General features: G+C 38.6%; 1 protein-coding gene across 1 annotated transcript in view; it reads right to left on the bottom strand.

Annotated features, from left to right (window-relative positions):
- R3HCC1L (R3H domain and coiled-coil containing 1-like) overlaps positions 1-23,146 on the bottom strand; it is a 114,969-nt gene extending 91,823 nt beyond the window's left edge. Inside the window, exon 1 of the mRNA XM_011928747.1 lies at positions 23,064-23,146. The gene's annotated coding sequence lies outside the window, so the exon portion shown is untranslated. The remainder of the gene's footprint in view (positions 1-23,063) is intronic.
- Positions 23,147-23,885: the final 739 nt, after the last annotated feature.

The following is a 23,885-nucleotide window of genomic DNA, read 5'->3' as shown; positions in this document are numbered from 1 at the left end:
TAAGCTATATACTTAAAAATGGTCAAAACATAAAAATAAATGATGTATATTTTACCACAAAAAAATTACAAAAGGAAAAATAGTAACAATCAAGTGATCCAAAATCATACTACCATCTTGTGCCTCCTGATACAATGCAAAAGCATAACGATACTTTGTGGTACTCCTGCCAAAAATGAATAACCTTAATCCAATCATGAGAAAACATCAGATGAACCCAAACTGTACATGTTCTACAAAATAACTGTCTTGCACTCTTCAGAAATATCAATGTCGGCTGGATGCAGTGGCTCACACGTGTAATCCCAACACTTTTTGGAAGGCCAAGGCAAGAGGATCACTTGAGCCCAGGAGTTCGAGACCAGCCTGGGCAACACAGGGAGAATCTGTCTCTACAAAAAATAAAAAATTAGCCAGGTGTGGTGGCGGGCGCCTGTAGTGCCAGCTACTCAGGAGGCTGAGGCAGGAGGATTGCTTGAGTCCAGGAGTTCAAGGCTGCAGGGAGCCATGATCACACCACTGCACTCCAGCCTGGGCAACAGTTAAGACCCTATCTCCAAAAAAAAAAAGTCAATGTCATGAAAAAAACAGAAACTGCACCAGATTAAAGGAAACTAGAGACATGACAACTAAATGCACTCTCATGACCTGGAATTTTCTTTTGCTATAAAGTACAATGGGCCAATGGGTAAAATCTGAATAAGTCTGTAGGTTACATAATTAACATTAAATCAACGTTAATTTCCTGATTTTGACAACTATCCTGTGGCTTATATAAAAGAATGTCCTTGTTTTTTAGAAAGTGCACACTTAACTATTTAGGTATGAAAGGGAGTAAAGTCTACCTTTTACTCTCATGAGAGAGAAATAAGAAAGGGAATGTAGTAAAATGTTAACATTTGGGATATTTGGGTGAACTCTCTATACACTCTTGGAATTTTTCTGTGGTCTGAAATAATGTCAACATAAATTAAACAGAAAAACAAAGATGTCGGTCAGCACAGTGCTTGGCACATAATGTACAATCAAGCAAATGGGAGTTAGACGTTGTTAATGAGAATATAATCTCTAGGATTCTGTGCAAAAAAATTCTCAACTCAAGAGCCATATACTTTTATGGTTGGAAAAAATGGAAGGAACAAAATAATACATACAGTATGCCCCATTTAAACATATGTCCACAAATACACAGGCAAATGCATAAACAAAGACTAGAAAAATATATACACTAATCTGTTAATAGTGGGCAGCTCTGGGTAGTGTAATTAAAGTGACTCTTATTTTATTCTTCATGTTTATCACTGTATTCTAGTTTTCCTATAATACAGATGTAACATTTTTGTGGGTTTTCCAATGATGATTTTTAGAAATTAAAGGAATAGCTCACAATCAAGGAAGGTATGACTATTCATTCTCTGTAGCAGTGCCCTCTCTGCAGATCTATGTTTAGTGTTACTGCATTTGAGCAACATATTGTTACTCTACCTTTCACATATCAGAAATATAATAATCATGTACTGCTACTGTAATATTATTTCACATAAGAATATTGCAGTTAGGGCCCGGAGCGGTGACTCACACCTGTAATCCCAGCACTTTGGGAGGCCGAGGCGCGCAGATCACGAGGTCAGGAGATCAAGACCGTCCTGGCTAACACAGTGAAACCTCGTCTCTACTAAAAATACAAAAAATTAGCCAGTGTGGTGGTGCACGCCTGTAATCCCAGCTACTCAGGAGGCTGAGGCAGGAGAATAGCATGAACCCGGGAAGCGGAGCTTGCAGTCAGCCAAGATCGCGCCACTGCACTCCAGCCTGGGCGACAGAGCAAGACTCCGTCTCAAAAAAACAAACAAATAAAAAAAAGAATATTGCAGTTAGTCTTATAGCTGTTTTTCTGTTACGAGAATGGAATGCACATACGCATATAATTTTGCTTCTCTCCAAAAATTCTACTGAAATAAGTCAATTTGTTTTGTCTTAAAACATAAATCCACAAGGATAGACAGCAGAGAAGAGAAAAAAAGTAACAAAACTTTGGAAGTTATGTATTGATGAATGTTCAATGTGTAGCAGAACTTAAAAAGCCAAATTCCAAACCAGCAGTAGAGAAAGTTGCCACTCAACCCAATTTACAGTCAGAAATCCTCGTGAGAGTCAGGGACTGGCCATACCAACTCTGGAACTGGAAGTGAAATGCAGGGAGGGCACCGGGTGAAAGGAGCGATCCTGAGATCCCCCCTCCTCTGTGAAAAAAGTTTGGGATTATCTCTAAAATGCAGCATAGACCATCTGTAGATCAGGGGCTGACTGGAAGTGCAGAGGTCTTTAAAACTGGGTGATTAAGTAAGCATATTGAACCTAAAATCTACTGCCCCACCCCTATTCCATACACCAGGTCCCAGAAAAATGCCAACTGTTCTACACTGAATGGTACCCACAAACACCCAGGACAGTGGATAAAAATAAACACAGACCCACACCAAAGCACATCATTGTGAAACTTCAGAACACTGGGGACAAAGCAAAGATCTAACAAGTTTCCAGTGAAAAGATCCAAACGAAAGAAGAGAGTCCACATTGGCTTAAGACTTCTCAAAAGCAATAAAGGATGAGGAGGAAAAGAAACTATGCCTTCAAAATTCCAAAGAAAAATATTTCCAATCTAGAATTTTACCCTCACCCAAACTATATTAATCAAATGTGAAAACAGAAACCAAAAATATTTTCAGACATGGAAAGGCTCAAAAAATTACCTACCATGTACGCTTTCCTAGAAAGTTACTAGAAGATTGAGAATTTTAAAGTTCTTACAAATTTAGGAAAGACTGATTGTTCATAACTATAGTAAAATGTTGCCAAGGACTACTTATACCCATTCCATTGTAAAAACAACTTACTTTTCTTTTACAAGCCAATCAGTGTTAGCTTAGCCCCTTACTTCTGAAAGTCAGCCAATTTAAAGTTAGGGAGAAAGTCACTACAATAAAATACCCAAATGCCAACCAATCGACAATGGTCTCAACCAATCGACAGTGGTCTCACCCAAGTAACCATTTGTCTATAGATTATGTTAATCTGCTTTTGCTGCCTCTTAAAATTTTCTAATCCCTGAGCACCACATTCCCCCAAAACACTATATAAAACTAGCAGTCTGCTTTGTTCTGGGACATTGTGCCTGATTAGATATTTTAGATAGTGATGGTCTCATCATCCTTTGACAACAAACAAGGAAACAAACCAAAGCAAAGAAGAGGTAAGATATAGAAAACAAGACATCCAACACAAGAGAGAAGTGAAGGAATACTAGTGAATGGGACTCTAGGATGATAACTGTGCACCAGCAGCAGAAAGCAACCAATCCAAATTGAAGCTATGTGAGAGGGTAGGCATGCTGGAGGCTGTCATCCTCATGCTGTCTGGCATCGTATCATCTTTTGAATCCAACACAACTACTAGAGGATGTGCTCCACCTAAGCAAGAGGTAAATGAAGCCTAAAGAAGATAGGAGTTCTAACAATATTCGGAGAATCAAACCCAGCAGAGAAAAATCTAAGGATAACAACAAGGGGAAATCATACTAGGAAAAGAGCAATGCAGCAGGTCAAGAGGGTAGGCTTCAATTGTAGGACACTGGAAGTCTCTAGAAGAGAAATTTCCAAGAATTAAAAAAAAAAAAATTCTAACTGACAGATTACTGTGATTGACCTTGTGGAAAACCGCACCAAGGGGCTATTTAAGACACTATCAGCAAGTAAAATTTGCACAGGCATAGCAATGTAAACATAACATTATTAGACTTAACCAAATATTTTAATAGAACTAAATTAAGAAGCTAGGGAGAAACAGTAGTGGAGATGGTATTTAATAACACTAAAACTTTCTCTACCATAATAGAAACTCCATATATAATGAAAAAAACTGGTAAATCAAAAGATAGCATTGTATATACATTATTTTTAGATACAGAGATAGGTTGATGCCAGAAGAAATAGCTTAAGAAGAAATAGCTTATTAACTGTTAAATTATTAACAGTTAATAAAAAATTAACTGTTATCTACCCTGTATCCTCTAGGGAGAGGACTAGAGAGAACAGGAAGTGGTGAGACAAAAACTACTCACTATATTTTGTTATAAAACCTTTTTTCACTATTGGACTTTTTAAAACATGTCTATTTTAAACTCTACATCTATTGATAAAATATTTTAAATTATTTTTAAATTTTTTTTTGAAAACCCAAATAGCACCATACAAACTTACGTGTTCATCATTCAAAAACATGTCTAAAGAAAACATTTTCAACCAAAAGGGACAGAATATCCTACAGAAAAAGTTTCCTTTTTGTTAGAAGATCTTTATATTTCTAATACTGAAAGAGCATAAACACACAAAATATAGAAGCTTTAAAAATAAAAAAAAAATTTAAGCAAATAATTACCAATTGAGTAGACAGTGAAGATTCACGAATTGTAATACTAGAAAGATTATAGGTCTGACCTTACTTACAAATTCATTAATGATCAGGAGACAGTGCAAATAACACATTTAATTAAATTTGCTCATTTATCTATTTTAGGAAGTATAATTAACAGCAGTGAAACAGAGTAGTAATATAAAAGGACAGAGACAGATTAAAAACATTGGCCAAAAAAACAACCAAATTGGAGAGTATTTACCAAATAGAATACTGGGTAAAATTACAGGCTTAAAACAACAGAAGAGGGTTATCAGCAGCTTATTTACCATCAATTTTACTTCACACTGTTGTCATATGAAATAATTTTGACCAACACTAATGTTAAATGGGGCGGTGTGTACACACACATGCACATAAACACATACATATGTATACATACAAATTTTTTATGAGACACTGATAATCCTAATTAAGCAAGGATTCATGAAGAGATTACACCCTAAAAACAACATACTGTTGATGCAATTTGACAAGAATGAATTTGTACTTATAGTTCAGTAATTATAAAAACTCTATCAAGAATAACCAATAATGAATTAAACTGTCTTAAAGACAATTAACTGTTATCTACCCTGTATTCTTCATCTAGCTACATTGGGATTATTCTCACTGTTCCTGCTCTTTATTTGAATGGCCAGGCACTGACCATTCAAAATAAAGTCTACATTTCCCAGTCTCTCCAGCAGCAAGGTGTGGCCATGCGACTAAGTTTGACCAATGGAATATGAGCAAAAGTAGTATACATGGAACTCCCTAATCCAAAAATCTATAATGCTACAAAATCTAAAATGTTCTAAGTGTCAAAATGATGCCACAAGTGAAAAATTCCACTCCTGATCTCATGTGACAGGTTGCAGTCACAATGCAGACACCCAACACATAGTTTATTCAGTGTCCCCAAGGAAAGAAAGACCCTCCCAGCCCCCCATCAACTGCAATATATATCTGCACACACCCGGATTCCTCTACACAAGCATCCCCACAATGGATAATAAAATGACACGTGTATACGCCAGATACACCAACTGTAGGCTCCCCACAATGCCTCACATGGAGCCAAGATGTACTGCATTACTATTACTCACTATGCTCTTTCTTTCTTTCTTTCTTTTTTTGCTTATTCTCTGCTCTGTAGTATAACGATATGGTTGAAAGTATCGAAAAGGTCTGCATGATATCCACAGAGTAATGCAAACATTCCAAAATGTGAAAACAATATGAAACCATTCTCTGGATCTAAGCATATTGGATAAGGGACACTCAACCTGTAATATATAACTTCCAGGAAGTATCCTTAAAGGAAGTGAGATGTGTTCTTCTCTTTCTCCTTCTGATGACTGCAATGTACGTGAAATAGCTGAAGTTAGTAGCTCTCTTAGACCCTAAAGTGTCTTTGGAAAATAACAGAATCCAAGCACAGTGGGGAAATGTGACACCATGGCAAACCACGAGTCCTAAACTGACTACTTCTGGAATTTCTAACTCAACAGACATGAACTTCTATTACATTTAAGTCTCTGATACTTGGTTGCAACTAAATCTAATTCCAATTCATATAACCTCTACACTAATATATGTGCCTTATTTTCCTTCTTTCTCTAAACAATCTCTCTCTACTCTTTTACTGGCTCCTTTTCTGCCTCCTGCACCCTTACTATGGGTATTCCCTAATTCTTCATCCTTAGTCTTTTCTGCTCTTCTCTAAGGTTCAGGCCAAACATTCTTAAAAAAAATCTCTACATCTCATCTATTGAGCTCCAATTTTATATTCAGCTGCCTATCATTCCACTAGTATGCGACATAATTATATAGGAATATAACTAATTTTTAAAACAAAATAGATAAACAGACAAAGTGGTGGTAGAAACAATAATAGTAGTTGTGGTAGTGGTAATAAATAGCTAATATTTACTGAGCTCTTAGTATTTGCCAGTCATTGTTCTCAGAGCCAATCTTCACAACAATCCTACAAAGTAAAGTTTTATCACCATCTCCATTCTACAAATGAGAAAATGAGGCCTAGACAAATTAAATAAATTGCTCAAGACACAATGTACTAAAGAGATCATTCAAACCTAGGTCCCCAGAACCCATCCTCTTAACCAGCACACACTAGACCTTCTTCCAGAGTACTATCACATATTCTTCCAGTTCCAAAATGGCAGCATAGAAGCAAGCTGGCTTCATTCAACTGCCCCACAAAAAACCAAAAACAAAGTGCTGAGATTATCACCAGCAATGTCCCAGAATTCAAAAATGAGGAGGAGACAGTCTCAGGGCCATGGAGAAGTGAGAAAACCTAAGCAGGAAACAAAAACCGATCTTCCATAACCATGATGCCCTTTTCCCCAACATGCTGAACACCAAGAATGCAGAAAACTGCCCCCCCGACTCACAATCACTATACTGCAAAAAGAGAATCAGGTGGACAAGCAGATTCCCACCATCTTAGGATCTCTGGCAGGAGACCTGTCCCTGTCTCAAATTACAGGAAGTGTTGGGAGTATGTAAAGGAAGAAGTATCCCTGAGGACAGCCAGAGACAAAGAGGGGAGGGGGGACTACTATTCCCAGCCCTAGAAATTCTGCTCTGTGACTCCAAATCAAAACAGCTGTTCAGCAGCACCACACTGTAGGAGGTTCATTCCACAAGTCACCTGGGCATGAACCCATAGCCAGTCTTCCCACACTACTGGAATATCTCCTGTGGGACGCCCCCATGCAGGAGGGGCAGCATACTGACTGGTTACTAGAACCAAGGCAAACCTGGGCTTAAGGTGCCAGCTGGTGCCGAAAAAGAGGCAGCAATCTAGCAGGAAAAAAAAGAAAAGAAAAGAAAAAGAAAATCAAGAGGTATATTATAAAGAATCACTAAGCAAACACATACTAAAAACCAAAACAAGTAGATCCAAACATGGGAGCTTGCAAAACAGAAAACAAGGCAGAAAGAAAAGACTGGAACAAAGAACTATCCTTCAATGCAAAGATACAGATGTACATCCACAAGAAACAACAGCAAACAGGGAACCAAGGCCTCTTCGAACAGCAAAGTGAGGAACCAGTAACTGACCCTAACAAGACAGCAATTTGGGAACCCTCTAACCAAGAATTCAAAATAGCCATTTTAAGGGAATTTGGCGATCATCAAGATAACATAGAAAAGCAATTCAGAAATTGATTGGAGAAATTTAACAAAGAGATTGAAATAGTACAAGAAATCAAATCTTGGAACTCAGAAATACATTTGTGAACTGAAAAAGTCATTAGAGGCTCTCAACAGCAGAAAGATCACACAAAGGAAAGAATCAGTGAACTTGAGAGGCTATTTGAAGATACACAGTTAAAGGAGAAAAAAGACCAGCACTGCCAAGTATAAAATGCAAATGTTAATAGATCTTAAGGGAGAGACAGACTGCAATAGAGTAACAGTAGGGGACTTCAACACTCCACTCTCAGAAAAGGACAGATCATCCAGACAAAAAAATCAAGAAAGAAACATCAGAGTTAAACTATACACTAGAACAAATCAGCCTGACATTTCTAGAACATCCAAGTGCACAGAATACACACGCTTTTCATCCGGATATGGAACATTCTGCAGAACAGACTATATTTAGGCCACAAAACAAGTCTGAACAAATTCAAAAAAGCAGAAAGCATGTGAAGTTATCTTTTCTGACCACAATGGAACAAAACTAAAAATCAGTAACAAGAGGAAGTTCAGGAAACACAAACACATGGAAATCAAGTAACACCTGAATGATCAATGAAGAAATTAGAAGGAAATTTAAAAATTTCTTGAAACAACAAAAATGGAAATATAACATACTACAATCTACAGAATAAAGCAAAAGCAGCAGTAGGAGGGAAGTTATAGCAATAAATGCCTACATCCAAAAAGTAGAAAGACTTCAAATAATCTAATAACGTGCCTCAAGGAACTAGAAAAGAACAAACCTAACCCAAAATTAGTAAAAGGAAAGAAATAATAAAGATCAGAGCAGAAAGAAATAGAATTTAGACTACAGAAAATCAACAAAATAAAAAGTTGTTTTTTTGAAAAGAGAAACAAAATCGACAAAACTTCAGCTAAACTAAGAAAAAAGTGAAGGCACAAATAAAATCAGAAATGAAAAAGGAGACAAAACAAGTGAGACCATAAACACAAACAATCATTAGAGACTATTTTAACATCTATCTGCCAACAAATTGGAAAACCTGGAAGAAATGGACAGATTCCCGGACAAATACAACCTATCAAGATTGAACCATGAAGAAATAGAAAAACTCAACAAACCAATAAGGAATAGCCAGATTGAAGCTGTAATAAAAAGTCTCCCATTAAAGAAAAGCCCAGGACCTGATGGATTCACTGGTGAATTCTATCAGACATTCAAAGAATACCAATTCTGCTCATAATCTTCCAAAAAACTGAAGGAGAGGGAATACTTCCCAACTCATTCTACAAGGCCAGCATTACCCTGATTCCAAAACCAGTCAAAGACACAACAAAAAAAGAAAACTATGGGCCAGTATCACTAATGAACATAGACGCAAAAATACTAGAAGACCAAATTCAACAGCACACTAAAAAGATAATTCCCCATGATCAAGTGGGATTCATCCCAGGGAGGCAAAGATAGTTCAACATGTGCAAATCAATAAACATGACACATTAACAGAACCAAGAACGAAAAACCCTATGATCACTTTAATAGATGCTGAATAAGCATTCAATAAAATCTAATATCCCTTTATGATAAAAACCCTCAGCACATTGGGTATAGAAGGAATATACAAAACAATAAAGGCTATATATGACAAATCCACAGATAATATCACACTGAACAGGGAAAAATTGAAAGCCTTTCCTCTAAAATCTGGAACAAGACAAGGATGTCCACATTTACAACTTTTATTCAACATAATACTGGAAGTTCTGGCCAGAGCAATAAGGCAAAAGAAAGAAACAAAACAATTGGAAAAGAAGTCAAATTGTCCCTTTTTGCAGACAAAATGATTTATATATAGAAAAACCTAAAGATCCCACCAAAAAACTCTTGGAACTGATAAATTCAGTAAAGTTGTAGGACACAAAAATCAACATACAAAAATCAGTAGATTTATATATGCCAATAGCAAACAATCTGAAAGAGAATTCAAGGAAGCAATCCCATTTACGATAGCTACAAAGAATCAGTTTAACCAAAGAAGTGAAAGATCTCTACAAGAAACATTATAAAACACTGATGAAAGAAACTGAAGTCGATACCAAAAATGGAAAGATATTCCATGCTCACGAATTAGAGGTAGTAACACAGTTATAATGACAATACTACCCAAAGAATGTACAGATTCAATGCAATCTCTATCAAAATACCAACGATATTCTTCACAGAAACAGAAGAACAAACACAAAACTTACATAGAATCACAAAAGAACCTGAATAGCCAAAGCAATCCTGAGCAAAAAGAAGAAAACTGGAGGTATCACACTATCTGACTTCAAATTATACTACAAAACTCTGGTAACCACATGAATATGGTATCAGAATTAAAACAGACACACAGACCAATGGGACAAAATAGAGAATCCAAATATAAATCCATACATTTAAAGCCAATTTATTTTTGACAAAGGCACCAAGAACATAAAATGGGGAAAGAACACAGTCTCTTCAACAAATGGTGCTGGAAAAACTGGATAACTATATCGACAATAATGAAACTAGGACCTATGTTTCACAGTATACAAAAATCAAATCAAAATGGATTAAAGACTTAAATGTAAGGCCTGAAACCATCAAACTGTTAGAAGAAAACATTGATGAGTTGCTCCAGGACACTGATCTAGGCAAAGATTTTTTGTGTAAGACCTCAAAAGCACGTGCAACCCAGACAAAATAGACAAATGGAACTAAATCAAGCTAAAAAGTTTCTGCACAGCAAAGGAAACAATCAAAGTAAAGAGATAACCCAGAGAATGGAGAAAATATTTGCAAACTATCCATCTGGCAAAGGATTAATAACGAGAATATATGAGGAGTTCAAACAACTCAACAGCAAAAGAACAAATAAATCAAATTGATTTAAAAACAGGCAAAAGATCTGAATAGATGTTTCAAAAGATGGCATTCAAATGGCCAACAGGTACATGAAAAAAATGTCCAACATCACTATTCATCAGAGAAATACAAATCAAAACCACAATGAGATGTAATCTCACACCAGTTAAAATGGCTTTTATAAAAAAGGCAAGGCGTAACAGATGTTGGTGAGGATATGAAGAAAGGGGAACTCTCCTACACTGTTGGAAGGAATGTAAATTAATACAGCCACTATGGGGAACAGTATGGAGGTTCCTCAAAAAATGAAAAATAGAATCATCATATGATCCAGCAATTCCACTACTGGATATATATTCAAAAGAAAGGAAATCGATATATTAAACAGACATCTGGACTTCCATGTTATTTTTTTGCAGCACTATTCACAATATCCAAAATATGAAATCAACCTAAGTGTCCCTCAATGGATAAATGTAGGAAGAAAAAATGGTACATATACACAGTAGAATATTATTCAGCCATGAAGAAGAATGAAATTGGGAGTCTCTGAACCTATTCTGGCTCAGAAGGTTGCCCCGATAAAAATAATTTAAAAATAAAATAAAAAATGTTTTAAAGAATGATATCCTGTCATTTGCAGCAACATAAATGGAACTAGAGGTCATTATGTTAAGTAAAACAAGCCAAGTTCAGAAAGACAAATATCATGTGTTCTCACTTATACATGAGATCTGAAAAGCACATGTCTTGAAGACAGAATGTAGACTGGTGGGTACCAGAAGCCAAGGAGTGTGGATGGGGAAGATAAAAAGAGGTTGATTAATGGGTACAAACATATAATTTGATAGAAGAAATACAACCTAGTGTTTGACAGATCAGTAGGATGACTAAAGTTTACAATAATCTATTACATATTTCAAACATTTTTAACAAAACAAAACACAACTGTGTAAGGTGATGGATATCCCTATTTACTCTTATTAGATCTTTACAAATTATATAAATTTATCACATGTCCCCCCCACCAAAAAAATGGGTGAATTGTATAGTATGCAAATTATTTGTCAACAAAGCTATAACCAAAATAAGATGCTATCAGAGCTTAAGACTTTTAGTGTCCCCAACAATCACAAGTCATTAAAATATCCTCCATAGTAATAAATTTGATGTTCCCGCAGATTAATTTTTAGAAACTGCCAATTATTACTTAGGAATATGTATGGTAAATAGAGGACCAAGTAAGATCATATTCTTTTGAGCACAAGGGATATGACCATCAAGTCATGAGAATGGCTTTCTTTTTTTTTTTTTTTTTGAGATGGAGTCTCTCACTGTTGCCCAGGCTGGAGTGCAGTGGTGCGATCTCGGCTCACTGCAACCTCCGCCTTCCGGGTTCAAGCGATTCTCCTGCCTCAGCCTCCTGCTTGAGTAGCTGAGACTACAGGCACATGTTGCCACACCCAGCTAATTTTTGTATATTTAGTACAGACAGGGTTTCACCATGTTGGTCAGGATGGTCTCGATCTCCTGACCTCGTGATCCGCCTGCCTCAGGCTCCCAAAGTGCTGGGATTACAGGCGTGAGCCACTGTGCCCAGTGAGAATGGTTTTCTTATGTGGCTCTACAGGTTCTAAAAGCAGTTTCAAAAGACAAATTCCAGAGAACATTTATTTGCTAGAATAAATGCATGTCTCCAAAAACATTACTTTAAAAGGGGCAGCATTCATCTAGGTGAATAAATTTTTAAAGCACCAGACTTTTAAAACTACCACTTAAATAACCTAATGCCTAAAACTGAATATATTAGAAATTGAACTTGTTATCTTTCTCCAAGACCTATCCGAGATCCTTTCCCAATGCCACTATCAATGACACAGTATGCTTGATATGTCAGGCTCAAATTTTGTGGTATTCTCACTCCCAGTTCTAACCCCTTATCTTACAAACAAGAGGTATCATGTTTTCTATTTTTACATTATTTCTATTTCCACATTATTCCACAGTACAATTGAAATACTATACTCTTCAGTAACTCCCTCTACTTAAGTTTATCAAACATACAAAGTTGCCAAGGCAGCCTTAGTCAAACGGTTTTCATTACATGACTCTCAGCAGAAGTCCTGCCACCTATTGGATCAAATTTAAGTTTTTCAGCCTAGCCTTCAATATTGTCCCTTAATTCTCCTTCATTACCCGATACACATACAAACTTAACAAATCATATCTCCTCACTACTCATCAGTAAAAATCATTCTATTTGTGGAATACTGTTAAGATCGCTTGTTCGTCTCACTCAGTTCACATACTGTACTCATTCTTGCTCCCAACTTCACATCATTCCCTCCAGAGTTTTCTTCTGTCCCCTCCAGTCAATTTGTTACTCTTTCATTTCCTTCAAGATCCTTCTGTTCCATTAGGCCTAAATAACCTGACATAAATACTGCTGTGTTTTGCACTCCTCAACCTAGAGATCATTCAGTAGTAGAAATGGAAGAATCTCAAAGATAGACCAGACTAGGACTTCTTTTGTGTATGAATAATGTTCTAAGCAGAGGGTTAACTTTCATAAGACTGTGGTGTCAAATACTTTGGAAATCTGACAGCTGACACATGGAAGCCCAGAGGTATCCTATAACTTGCCCTAGTTTTCAGTTTGGCAAGGACAAAGCCAGAATTTGAATCCCAGTCTCCTAGGTTCCCATTCAAAACGAAGACAAATCTAAAGATTACTGCCCCGGCTGGGCACGGTGGCTCACACCATAATCCCAGCACTTTGGGAGGCCAAGGCAGGCAGATCACGAGGTCAGGAATTTGAGACCAGCCTGGCCAACATGGTGAAACCCCACCTCTACTAAAAATACAAAAATTAGCCAGGCGTGGTGGTACGCCCCTGTAATCCCAGCTACTCAAGAGGCTGAGGCAGAAGAATTGCTTGAACCCGGGAGGCAGAGGTTGCAGTAAGCCGAGATCACACCACTGCACTCCAGCTCTCGGCGACAGAGCAAGACTCCATCTCAGAAATAAATAAATAATACTGCCCAGTAATATAATTCGTACTACATTCCACATTTTTGTTTTTGTAGAGATGAGTCTCACTATGTCACCCCGGCTGGTCTCAAACTCCTGAGTTCAAGCAATCTTCTCGTTTTGGCCCCCCCACAAAATGCTGGGATTACTGAGCCACTGTCCCAACCCATTATATATTTTTTAAAGCAGGATACAAAGTTTATATATAACAGCAAGAGATTCCAGTTTAAGTATGTGTGTGTACTACGGTAATAGACACACAGAAAATAGAATGGGGTAATAAACCGCAATGGTAACAGTTACTTCCAGGTGGTGAAAATATGGTTGTATTTTCCAAATCCTCTATAATGAATACATGTGAACTATTAATGTGTTTAATTACAAAGTACTGCCCTAGACCCTGGTTGGAATATTTTATAATGTATGGTCATATACTGAATTTATGACAGTACTAATAACTCAAAAAGTTAAAACTACATGACGTTATGAAGTCAAAGATATACTCCTCAACCTTGATTTTAATGTTTTCTCTCCACTGAGGGGGGCAAACTGCAAGTTAATAAACTGGCAGCCAAGATCTTATCCTAGTTTTTGAAGCACTGTCCCTCACCAAAGTGTTAGAAGCAATGAAAAGTTTCAGGATACCCAAGGAAGCAAACAAGAAACACAGTACAAAAAAGAAATACTATGGCAAAAAGGGAAAGAACAGCAGTCACAGTGACAATACCAGAGGCAAAAACCAAGAACTACATGGCTCCAGGGGCTTGTCAACTCTGGTACTTAATTTAAATCACTGCTTCTCACACGAAGGATCAAGAGGCACAAAAGTCACTAGAAATTCTGAACGTATTGAGAGATGGTCACAAGTTTGAAACAGTTATGTGGGATGCTAAGAGAGAATTACTGATCATATAAACAAATCAAGACTATTTATTTTCCTTCTGGATCTTCTCCTGAAATGAAAATGTGAAATGAAAGCACAAAAGTTCTGGGAAGATTCATGTGATAAAAAAGTTCAGAACTACCAAAACAAGTTAATAAACTCATCTTTTCCTAACACTAGGTTTTTAATTGCAGTTCAAAATCCCTAATCCAAAACTTGTGGGACCAGACAAGATTCAGAAATCAGAAATTTTCAGATTTATAAAAGGTTAATATGGTAAATGTTCCATATGTCACAAAATATTCCAACCAGGGTCTAGGCAAAATACTTTGTAATTAAACACATTACTATTTTTTCTTCTTCTGTTTTTGTGTTTGTTTTTTGGAGACAGAGTGTTACTCTGTGGCCCAGGCCAGAGTGTAGTGGCATAACCTCAACTCACTACAATCTCTGCCTCCCAGATTCAAACGATTCTCCTGCCTCAGCCTCCTGCTTGAGTAGCTGAGACTACAGGCACATGTTGCCACACCTGGCTAATTTTTGTATTTTTAGTGGAGACGGGGTTTTGCCATGTTGGCCAGGCTAGTCTCGAACTCCTGACCTCAAGTAATCTGCCGGCCTCAGCCTCCCAAAGTGTTGAGATTATAGGCATGAGCCACCACACCCGGTCTACCTTTTTTTTTTTTTTTTTGAGACAGAGTCTCACTCTGTCACCCAGGCTGGAGGGCGGCAACGCGATCTCCACTCACTGCAACCTCCACCTCCTGGGATCATATGATTCTCGTGCCTCAGCCACTCGAGTAGCTGGTACTACAGGCACATGCCACCATGCCCAACTAATTTTTGTATTTTTAGTAGAGACACGATTTCCCCATGTTGGCCAGGCTGGTCTTGAACTCCTGGCCTTAAATGATCCGCTTGCCTCAGCCTCCCAAAGTGTTGGGATTACAGGTATAAAAAAAGAAAAAAGAGAAAAAAAGAAAAGAAAGAAATTATGAACCTGAAACTGATTACATCTCAGAGGTGAGATCATGAGTTGATTTTGTTTCTTTCCTGATTTTCTAAATTGTCTGCAGTGAACATGTATATCATTTACAAAACAAGACTTGTTTTATTAAATGGGGGTGAGGCAAGACCCAAGTATAAAAACTGACCAACTTGCAAATTCAGTTAAAAAGAAATAATAAGATCTTGTTCAGAGCTTAAAAACCAAGAAAATAATTTAAAATAGTTTTAGGTTTAGAAATTTTTACTAGTACAAATTTTTTAACTAAACACCATTAGCAGTAGGGAAAAACCCTTACTTTCAATAGAACATTTATTCACTGACATTTAAAAAGTGATAATGTTTTATTAACTCATTTTTTAACTTGCTACCTCCCACCCCCAAAATGTTTTTCTCACGGTATGACTCTGACACTCCTGTGAGAAGCGGATCCCATGTAACTGTCACTCACTCCTTGAATCTGGCAAGCTTGTGACACCACAGAACTTCTACGGCTTGGTCACAAAAAGTAATGCAGTTTCTACCTGGTTCTCTCTAGATACTCATGTGTAGAAAACAGCCACCATGCTGCAAAGAAGCTCAAATTAGCCTATCTGGGTAGGTAGGTGTTCTGAGGGACAACCAACATCAATCACCAGGCATGTGAGTGAAGAAGCCTCCAGGTTCTAAGTACCAGCCATAAAGTCACCACCAGCTTTTGAATCTTCCCAGCTAAGGCTTAAGCAAGCCATCTGTGCAGAAACTGTCCTGTCTGAATTCCAACAGATCCATAGCACAATAAAATGGTTGTTTTATACCATTATGTTTTGGAATGGCTTGTTACAAACACAACAAAAGGTAACGAGAAAAAAAGTGCCCTTTCCCAGTTCGGTAGCTTTATATTACACACACACACACACACCACCCCTAAAATCAAGTTTTTCTCAACTTTAAGGAAGGTCCAATCCAATGTGCAATTTGGCAGACCTGTTTAAATAAGACAGTTTCTACTTAGGAGGCTTAACAATTTATCTCAAATATACCCTGAATACCTATGATATGTAAGATACTTTGCTAGATTCCTAAGACACAAAGATGAATAACATATAGTCTGCAGTTAAAAGTTTACAAATCTAGGGAGAGAAAAAAATGGGTACACAAATAGTTTATGAAAGTACCTAAGTGCCAAAACAGGATTATAAAGTGTTAACTCTGCCACAAATAGTTATAGCATCATTTTGGACTTAAAAACAGCATTTGGGTCCTTTAGGAAAGTAGATGGGCTCTAGCAAATGCCTAGGAAAAGGAAGACTGGAAAAAAAAATGAAAAATGTGGGCCTCGTTACATGTTATGTTTAGAGTGTGAGATTATGAGTGTTTTCTGTTGTCCTTTTAAATTTACCGTATTTGCTATGTTTTCTATAGTAAGTTATGTATTCGATTTTTTTGAGGGAAAAAATAATATTAATCTTAATTTTTTAAAAAATGTGTTTAAACTACACTTGAGAGGTCATTTAAGTAGTTAACAGGTAATACATAAATTGGCTTGATATTTGCATGCTGAATATGCAAAATAAATTTAGTATTTAAAGAAAAATGCTAGTGTAATAAAAATTTCATAAGTATGTTACCTGATTTACTATTAATATCTGCTTATTTTCCCTTTCCTAGCCAACTATATTTACACGTTCTTCTCAAATAACAAACACTCAATAAGCTCTCCATCTTGGTCATGACATTCACTCTTTCTGTCTCCCTCCCTGTATCTGTCTGTCCTCATTTCTAACTCTGCCCTTCTCTTTACATCTCAGATTACCCTGCTTTCTAACTCTGCCTAGGTGACTGTCCCGCTCCGTGTTTTTGACTTCTCTGTCTCTGACTAACCTTCCTCTCTCTCTGCCTATTGCATGTGTCTCTATGACTATGTGTGTAGCTGTCTTTGAATGCCTCTCTTGGATTCTGCCTTTCTGACTCTCCCCGTTATCCACCTCATTTTCAATACATTCTTGCTGTTTAATTTTCCTTTTAATATTTATAAACAAGCAGAGCTGGTTTTATTAACCCTATTTTAAAGATAAGAAAACAGAAACAGGACTACTGGCATAAAATTTGAGAAGTCAGGATGTAAATCCAAGTGCTTCCCTTCTTTCTTTAATACTCTTCTGGCATTCCATGGCAAAGAACTTGAAACAGCACAACTGCAAGCCAATAGTAACACTACACACATTCAGATTCTTTTCTAAGAGACAAATATGATATTAAGGAGTGCTACACACCTTTTGCCCACATTATTCACTCTGCACAGGTTAAATGGTCATGAACTGTCAGCCATCTGCCTATCCCAGAAATCCATATCATCATGTTCAGTTTGACCTGTTATTTGGAAACCTCACGATACTAGACACTAGAATCTATTTTCCAACAGTGCTCCTCTTCTTTTGTTTTTATCCCTAGTCCCAACCCAGCCACATTTGGCATTAAAAAAAACAAGGAGGACAACAAATACTAATAAAACTGAAGGGTGAATTTGAAGAATGAAAAACTATACAGAAGGCTAGCATGAGACAGTGAAAAATGGACACCAAAACTCAAAGCAATTGGTCCATGTTTTATTAAGAGAAAAGAAAATTCTCTCCAAATGCAGGCTTACTACTACTGAGTAACACCCTATAACTTTTCCTCTATCTAATGCTTTGACAACTGGAATTTCTCTGTAATTCAATAAGCTCTCAGGAGTTCCCCAAGCTTCATCCATCCTGCTGGGCTCATTACTGGATAACTCTAAGTATTTTCTGCACTAGCTAAGGGCACATTTCCTTGTGGGTAGCACAACAGAAGGAGGGTACTCCTTCAAGACATGAATAGCCTAGTTCCATTTCTTCTCACTTCTCCTATAGGTGAGAAGTCTACAACAAATACAATTCAACAACTAAAAGAAATGTCTAAATTATAAACTTAGGTTAGTGGAGTCGTCAAAGATCATCCTACAGGTCACAAGTTTTATACACAGTGTGAGGGCTAATCATATATTTATATAAGCTAATGAAAAATCTATACTTCTGCTTCTGGCACTAGTTCATTTACTTATGTCTAATGAGTTGCATGAGGGCCAAATAAAAAAATATACCAGTCTTTTCTTTCATTCTGGTGAGATTATTTGTGAACAGTTAGCTTATGGAGCTAATGAGGACAAGGTCACAGACTCAAACTCCATGCTGGCCAATTAGCTTTGCTGTGTGTTTCTAGGTTCCATGGTCACAGTCAACAACCTTAACCTTGGCTAAGAAACATACTGATCATTGAAGCATTAGGGGAATGAATATAGATGTATCAACAAAATCCATACCTTTCAGAAAAAATAATACAAATTAAAAATAGTAATAACAACACCACTCCAATCTCTAATATTATACTAAACCTGACTAATATGTGCCTCATTCAAATAATCTTTAATCTTTTCAACCATGCAGGGTTAGTCTAATCTGTCTTACAGATGATGAGAAACTCAATTCAGAATGATCATATGAACCAAAGTTACATCTAGTGAGCCTGGATTCAGACCTTGGTCTGTCTTGACTCCAAAGCATAGGTTACTGCCACAATGCTACATGGCCTCTCCAGAGTGCATCTCAGTGACCTAGGACGATCAACAAAATGTTCCTATTCAGAACTAGTCAGCACACTCATTACTGAGCATCCACTATGCATAGTCACACACTATAGCTGAGAATTAGTATACTTTCCAAAAATTCCTTTTAAGTAAAAAACAGTCAAGGAACAAAAGTGTTGAACTGATTTTTGTTGTTGTTGTTAATTTTTTTATAGAGACGAAGTCTCGCTTTGTTGCCCAGGCTGGTCTCGAACTCCCGGCCTCAAATGAGCCTACCTCAAAGGATCTCAAAGTGCTGGAATTACAGGAACGAGCTATTACGCCCCAGCTAAAAGTGTTTAAGGTTAAAACATAAAGGAAAAAAATAACACATAGCATACAAAGTAGATTTTAATCGAAGTGACTTCCTATTGTCATAGCTTTGTATACAAGTCTGGTGTGAAAAAATAGTTATCTTACTGATTCATAACTAAAGGTAGAAAGAAGCTGGCAAAACACAGCACAGGCATACCACATCAAAAAAAGAGAGTAAAGGAAACATTTCCCAAGCATCTGAATCGGCAGATATCTGGTAGTCAATATGGCACTTGAAGGAAGTAAAAAATACATACTTCAACTCTAAACTCCAAGACTTTGCCTCGACCAACAAAGCATTTTTCTCTATAAGGTTTTCCTCCTTGGTTTTTCTCAACTTTCACTCCCTGCAGATACACACATACCAATGCCATCATTAGCATCAGTCACTAAGAAATGCCATCTTGAAAAAATGAAGGTCACCAAGACTCCCAAACCCTACCCAACAGGCTTAAATTTTAAAGTCAAATAGTCTGGCTTAAAAAAAATAAAAATAAGGCAGGAAGAAAAAAGTGTTCCATAAACGTCTATCCTAGTCAATATCTGAGTCATAAAGATAGATAATTGTTCTGCCACAAGCTACAATGTACAGAAGTGCATTCTTACCACAGGTTGTAAATGAAGCACCAGTTCAATTTCAACAAACTAGGTACAAATCAACATTTGGAATCTCTCGAAAAACAGAAACACAGCAAAGCTCAATAACCTTGCACAACAGCATTTTAGGAACCTCTAAAACTGAAAAAAATCTAATATAATTTTTATATAAAATGCTATTGCTAAAAAACAAACTGCAATCTGAGAACTTCTATTCAGAGTACTTTGTAAAGTTTGTGAATTAAGGATGACTATCTTCATTTTACAGATAAATGGAATTTCAGGAAAATACCTAAAATTATCATCACTATTATCATAATCATCAACAATAGCAACACAATAATGAGAACTTTATTTGTACCCAGCACTACTAAGCCATTTATGGTCACATCTCATCTTTGTAGACACCTTGTGACATAATGTTATTTACCTCCATTTTAGAGATTAGGAAACAGGCTCAGATAAGTCAACTAACTGGCCCAAAATCAAAAACTACAGGTTGAGAATCGCTAATCGGAAAATCCGAAATCCAAAATGCTTAAAAACTTTTTTTTTTTTTTGAGACGGGAGTCTTGCTCTGTCCCAACGCTGGAGCGCAGTGGCGCGATCTCGGCTCACTGCAACCTCTGCCTCCCGGGTTCAAGCGATTCCCATACCTTAGCCTCCTGAGGAGCTGGGACTACAGCGCCCGTTTAAGTTTTTTGTAGTGTAGAGACGGGGTTTCACCATGTTTGTCAGGATAGTCTCCATCTTTTGACCTCGTGATCTGCCCGCCTCGGCCTCCCAAAGTGCCAGGATTACAGGCGTGAGCCACCGCGCTCAGCCTCAAAAACTTTTTGACACCACCAGTGGAAAATTCCACACATGACCTTATGTGACAGGTCTTAGTCAAAATGCAATCCAAACTTAGTGTCATGCCCAGCAGGGTCTCACTCTATCGGCCAGGCTGGAGTGCAACAGCGCAATCTCCGCTCACTGCAACGGCCACCTCCAGGACTCAAGCGATTCTCGTGCCTCAGCCTCCAGAGTAGCTGGGACTACAGGGGTGCACCACTACACCTGGTTAATTTTTTGTATTTTTAATAGAGGTGCTGTTTCACTTTGTTGCCCAGGCTGGTCTTGAACTCCTGAGCTCAGGCAATCTGCCTGCCTCAGCCTCCCAAAGTGCTAGGATTACAGGCATGAGGCACAGCGTCTGGACACAAATTAAATTATTAAAAACACTATATAAAATTACCTTCAGGCTACGTATATAAGGTATATATAAAATCTAAATGAATTTCATGTTTAGATTGGGGTCCCATCCTAAAGAGATCTATGTATACGCAAATATTCCAAAATCCGAAATTTGAAACACTCTGGTCCCAAGCGTTTCAGATAAGGATACTCCAACCTGTAGTAAGACACAGCACTAGGATTTGAACTCAAATTTGCTCGAGTTTGTACACTAAGCTAATGCAACTTACTGTCATCCTCTCTTGCTTTTTGGACCATTTTCAAGTATTCTTCAATCAATAAATTCAGAATAAACACAGGCTAAGAGTACCTAACTACACTCTCATACCCCTTTAAAACTTAATTGCAGAGGTCGGGCACAGTGCGCACAGTGGCAAACACCTGTAATACCAACACTTTCGGAGGCCGAGGTGGGAGGATCATTTGAGCCCAGGAATTAGACTAGCCTGGACAACATAGTGAAATCCTGATTCTACCAAAAAAAAAAAATTGATTGCAGAATTACCATTCTATACAAGGGGAAAAATAAGACAATAAGCAACTTGCTTAGTGTCAAAGCTTAATGTCAAAAAAAAAAATGAAACAGATGGAATATTTGTCTATTTATATTCTGAATTTCAACTGTGATACAAGGCACAAGACCTGCTGGGGACAGGTATTAGTTGTAGCATCACCCTATCTGAGGAACGTTTACTGCTTTATGCTCGCACCTGTGTGATACTGAAGGAAGGTTATAACAGCAAGAGACAGTTGTGTGTGCTGAGGAAGAAGAGTTTAAATTCTGGTGGGCCTTAAAATCCAGATGAAGTTTTAAATTGACTCCACAGGTGGTAACGCCCTAAGGTCACCTCTTCATGAGGAACCTGGCATAAAAACATTTGCCTGGTTCAGATTCGTTTCCAAAGACACTTTCCCCCTATTTATTAACTAATTTGATCTTCGTACAGACATGAACCTGGTTTTAAAACTCAACTGACCTGGACTGGAGACTGGGGGATGGCAAGGTTATACCCGAAACATGCTTTAGAGTTCAAAGCTTTTGAAGGAATATCACTTCTGCTGAAGCCCACAACCCTGGAAGGCAGCAGGGGAAAGAACATTATCCCCACTTTTCAGACAAGGAAACTGAGGCTGGCGTAAACAGACTGCTGTACAATAGATCACAGGTCCAGCCAAGTGGCCGGACTGAGACTTCTCCCAGGACATCAGACTCCAAATCCTGTGCTTCTTCCCGTAAACAACCGAGAGGCGGCTGCACGGACAAACTTTAAAGACCGGACTTGGGATTTTTCGAAGGCCTGCCAAGAAAAAGCAGGAAGTACCTGCTCCTTTATAGATTGCTCACTCCCAGCCCGTAGCCCGGGGCTCCCGGACAGCGGAGAAGACTCAAATGCGAGGCTCGAAGCGAAGCCCAGAAACCGCCAACAGCCCCGGGGTCGTCTCGGGGGCAGCCTCGGCGGCCCAAGCCCCCGCCGCCCCGAGGGGGTCGCCAGGGACTCCGCTCAATGCCTGCTGAAACCCAGAAAAAGCACGTCCTCTCCGCCAGGAGCATTTGGGGCGAGCGCCCAAAGCGAACACGAGCCCCGGTGAAGGCAAAACAGCCCCAGGAGGGTCCCTTCTCAACCGCGGGCCCGCAGGGGTCGGAAGGCGGGAGCTTCCCAGTAACCTCCTACCCAAGCGGGGGGCGGCCCCTCGCGTCACATGAGGAAAAAAAATACCAGCAACAAACGAAGGAATGGAAGTCTTGTCCCGGGCTGTGAAGGGAGAAGCGGAGATTAAAAGTCCTAGCTTGGGGTACTGAGGAAGGGGATCTGGGGATGGCTGTTACCCGCGCGCTGTCGCTCGCCGCTTCCGCCGTCTCCGCGAAGCTCTATCTCTTCCGCTCGCGCCGCTGGGGCGAACGCCAGGCCTCGGCTCCGCCCCCCAACGCCGCGGGGCCTTCTGGGGGTTGTAGTTTCCGCGAGCCCGGCTGCGCCCACTGAGTTCAGGTCACGTGGGGAGAAGCTGGAAAAATGGCTAGTGTCGGAGGGCGTTTACGCTCCTGCCCCTTCAACCCTCCCTCATTCCTCTCAGCTATATACGTGCTCAAATCTCCTCACATCCCACTCAGTCATCCCATCTCACTTATTCCGTTAACAGCCAAGTTTCTTCAAAAAGATAATCTACACCCTGTCTCTACTTGCTCATCTTGTTCACTCCACACTGCAGCTTCCGCTCCCATGGAAAATGTCTCGCTGTCATAAGTGTCTTTGTTGCCAAACTGATTGGAGGTATTTTCGGACTCATCTAACTCAAGCTTTAGTCATTTGACGCTATTGGGCATTATCGCTTATTTTCTATGACACTATCCAGGTTTTCCTTCTCTCAATTCATTCTACTCGGTTTCCTCCAAGAATTATTGTTCTAACTTACCTCTAAAATACTGGTGTTTTCTAGAGTTCTTAAAATTGGGGTGGGAGAAGGGACACTCCAGCCCCTTCTCACCTGAGCTCATTGTTTGTATGCTCAACTTCCTAGACAGACCTTTCCTCATCCATGCCCACAGGTATCTCAAATGTCTTTGAAAAGTGAACTACTGGGTCCAGGAACAGTGACTCCCACCTGTAATCCCAGCACTTTGGGAGGCCGAGGCAGGTGGATCACCTGCAGT

The sequence above is a fragment of the Colobus angolensis genome, unplaced genomic scaffold, assembly GCF_000951035.1.
Source record: "Colobus angolensis palliatus isolate OR3802 unplaced genomic scaffold, Cang.pa_1.0 Scaffold794, whole genome shotgun sequence".
Taxonomy (NCBI): Eukaryota; Metazoa; Chordata; class Mammalia; order Primates; family Cercopithecidae; genus Colobus; species Colobus angolensis.
Note: the sequence above shows the minus strand (reverse complement) of the source record. Positions and strands in the feature narration are given on the sequence as shown.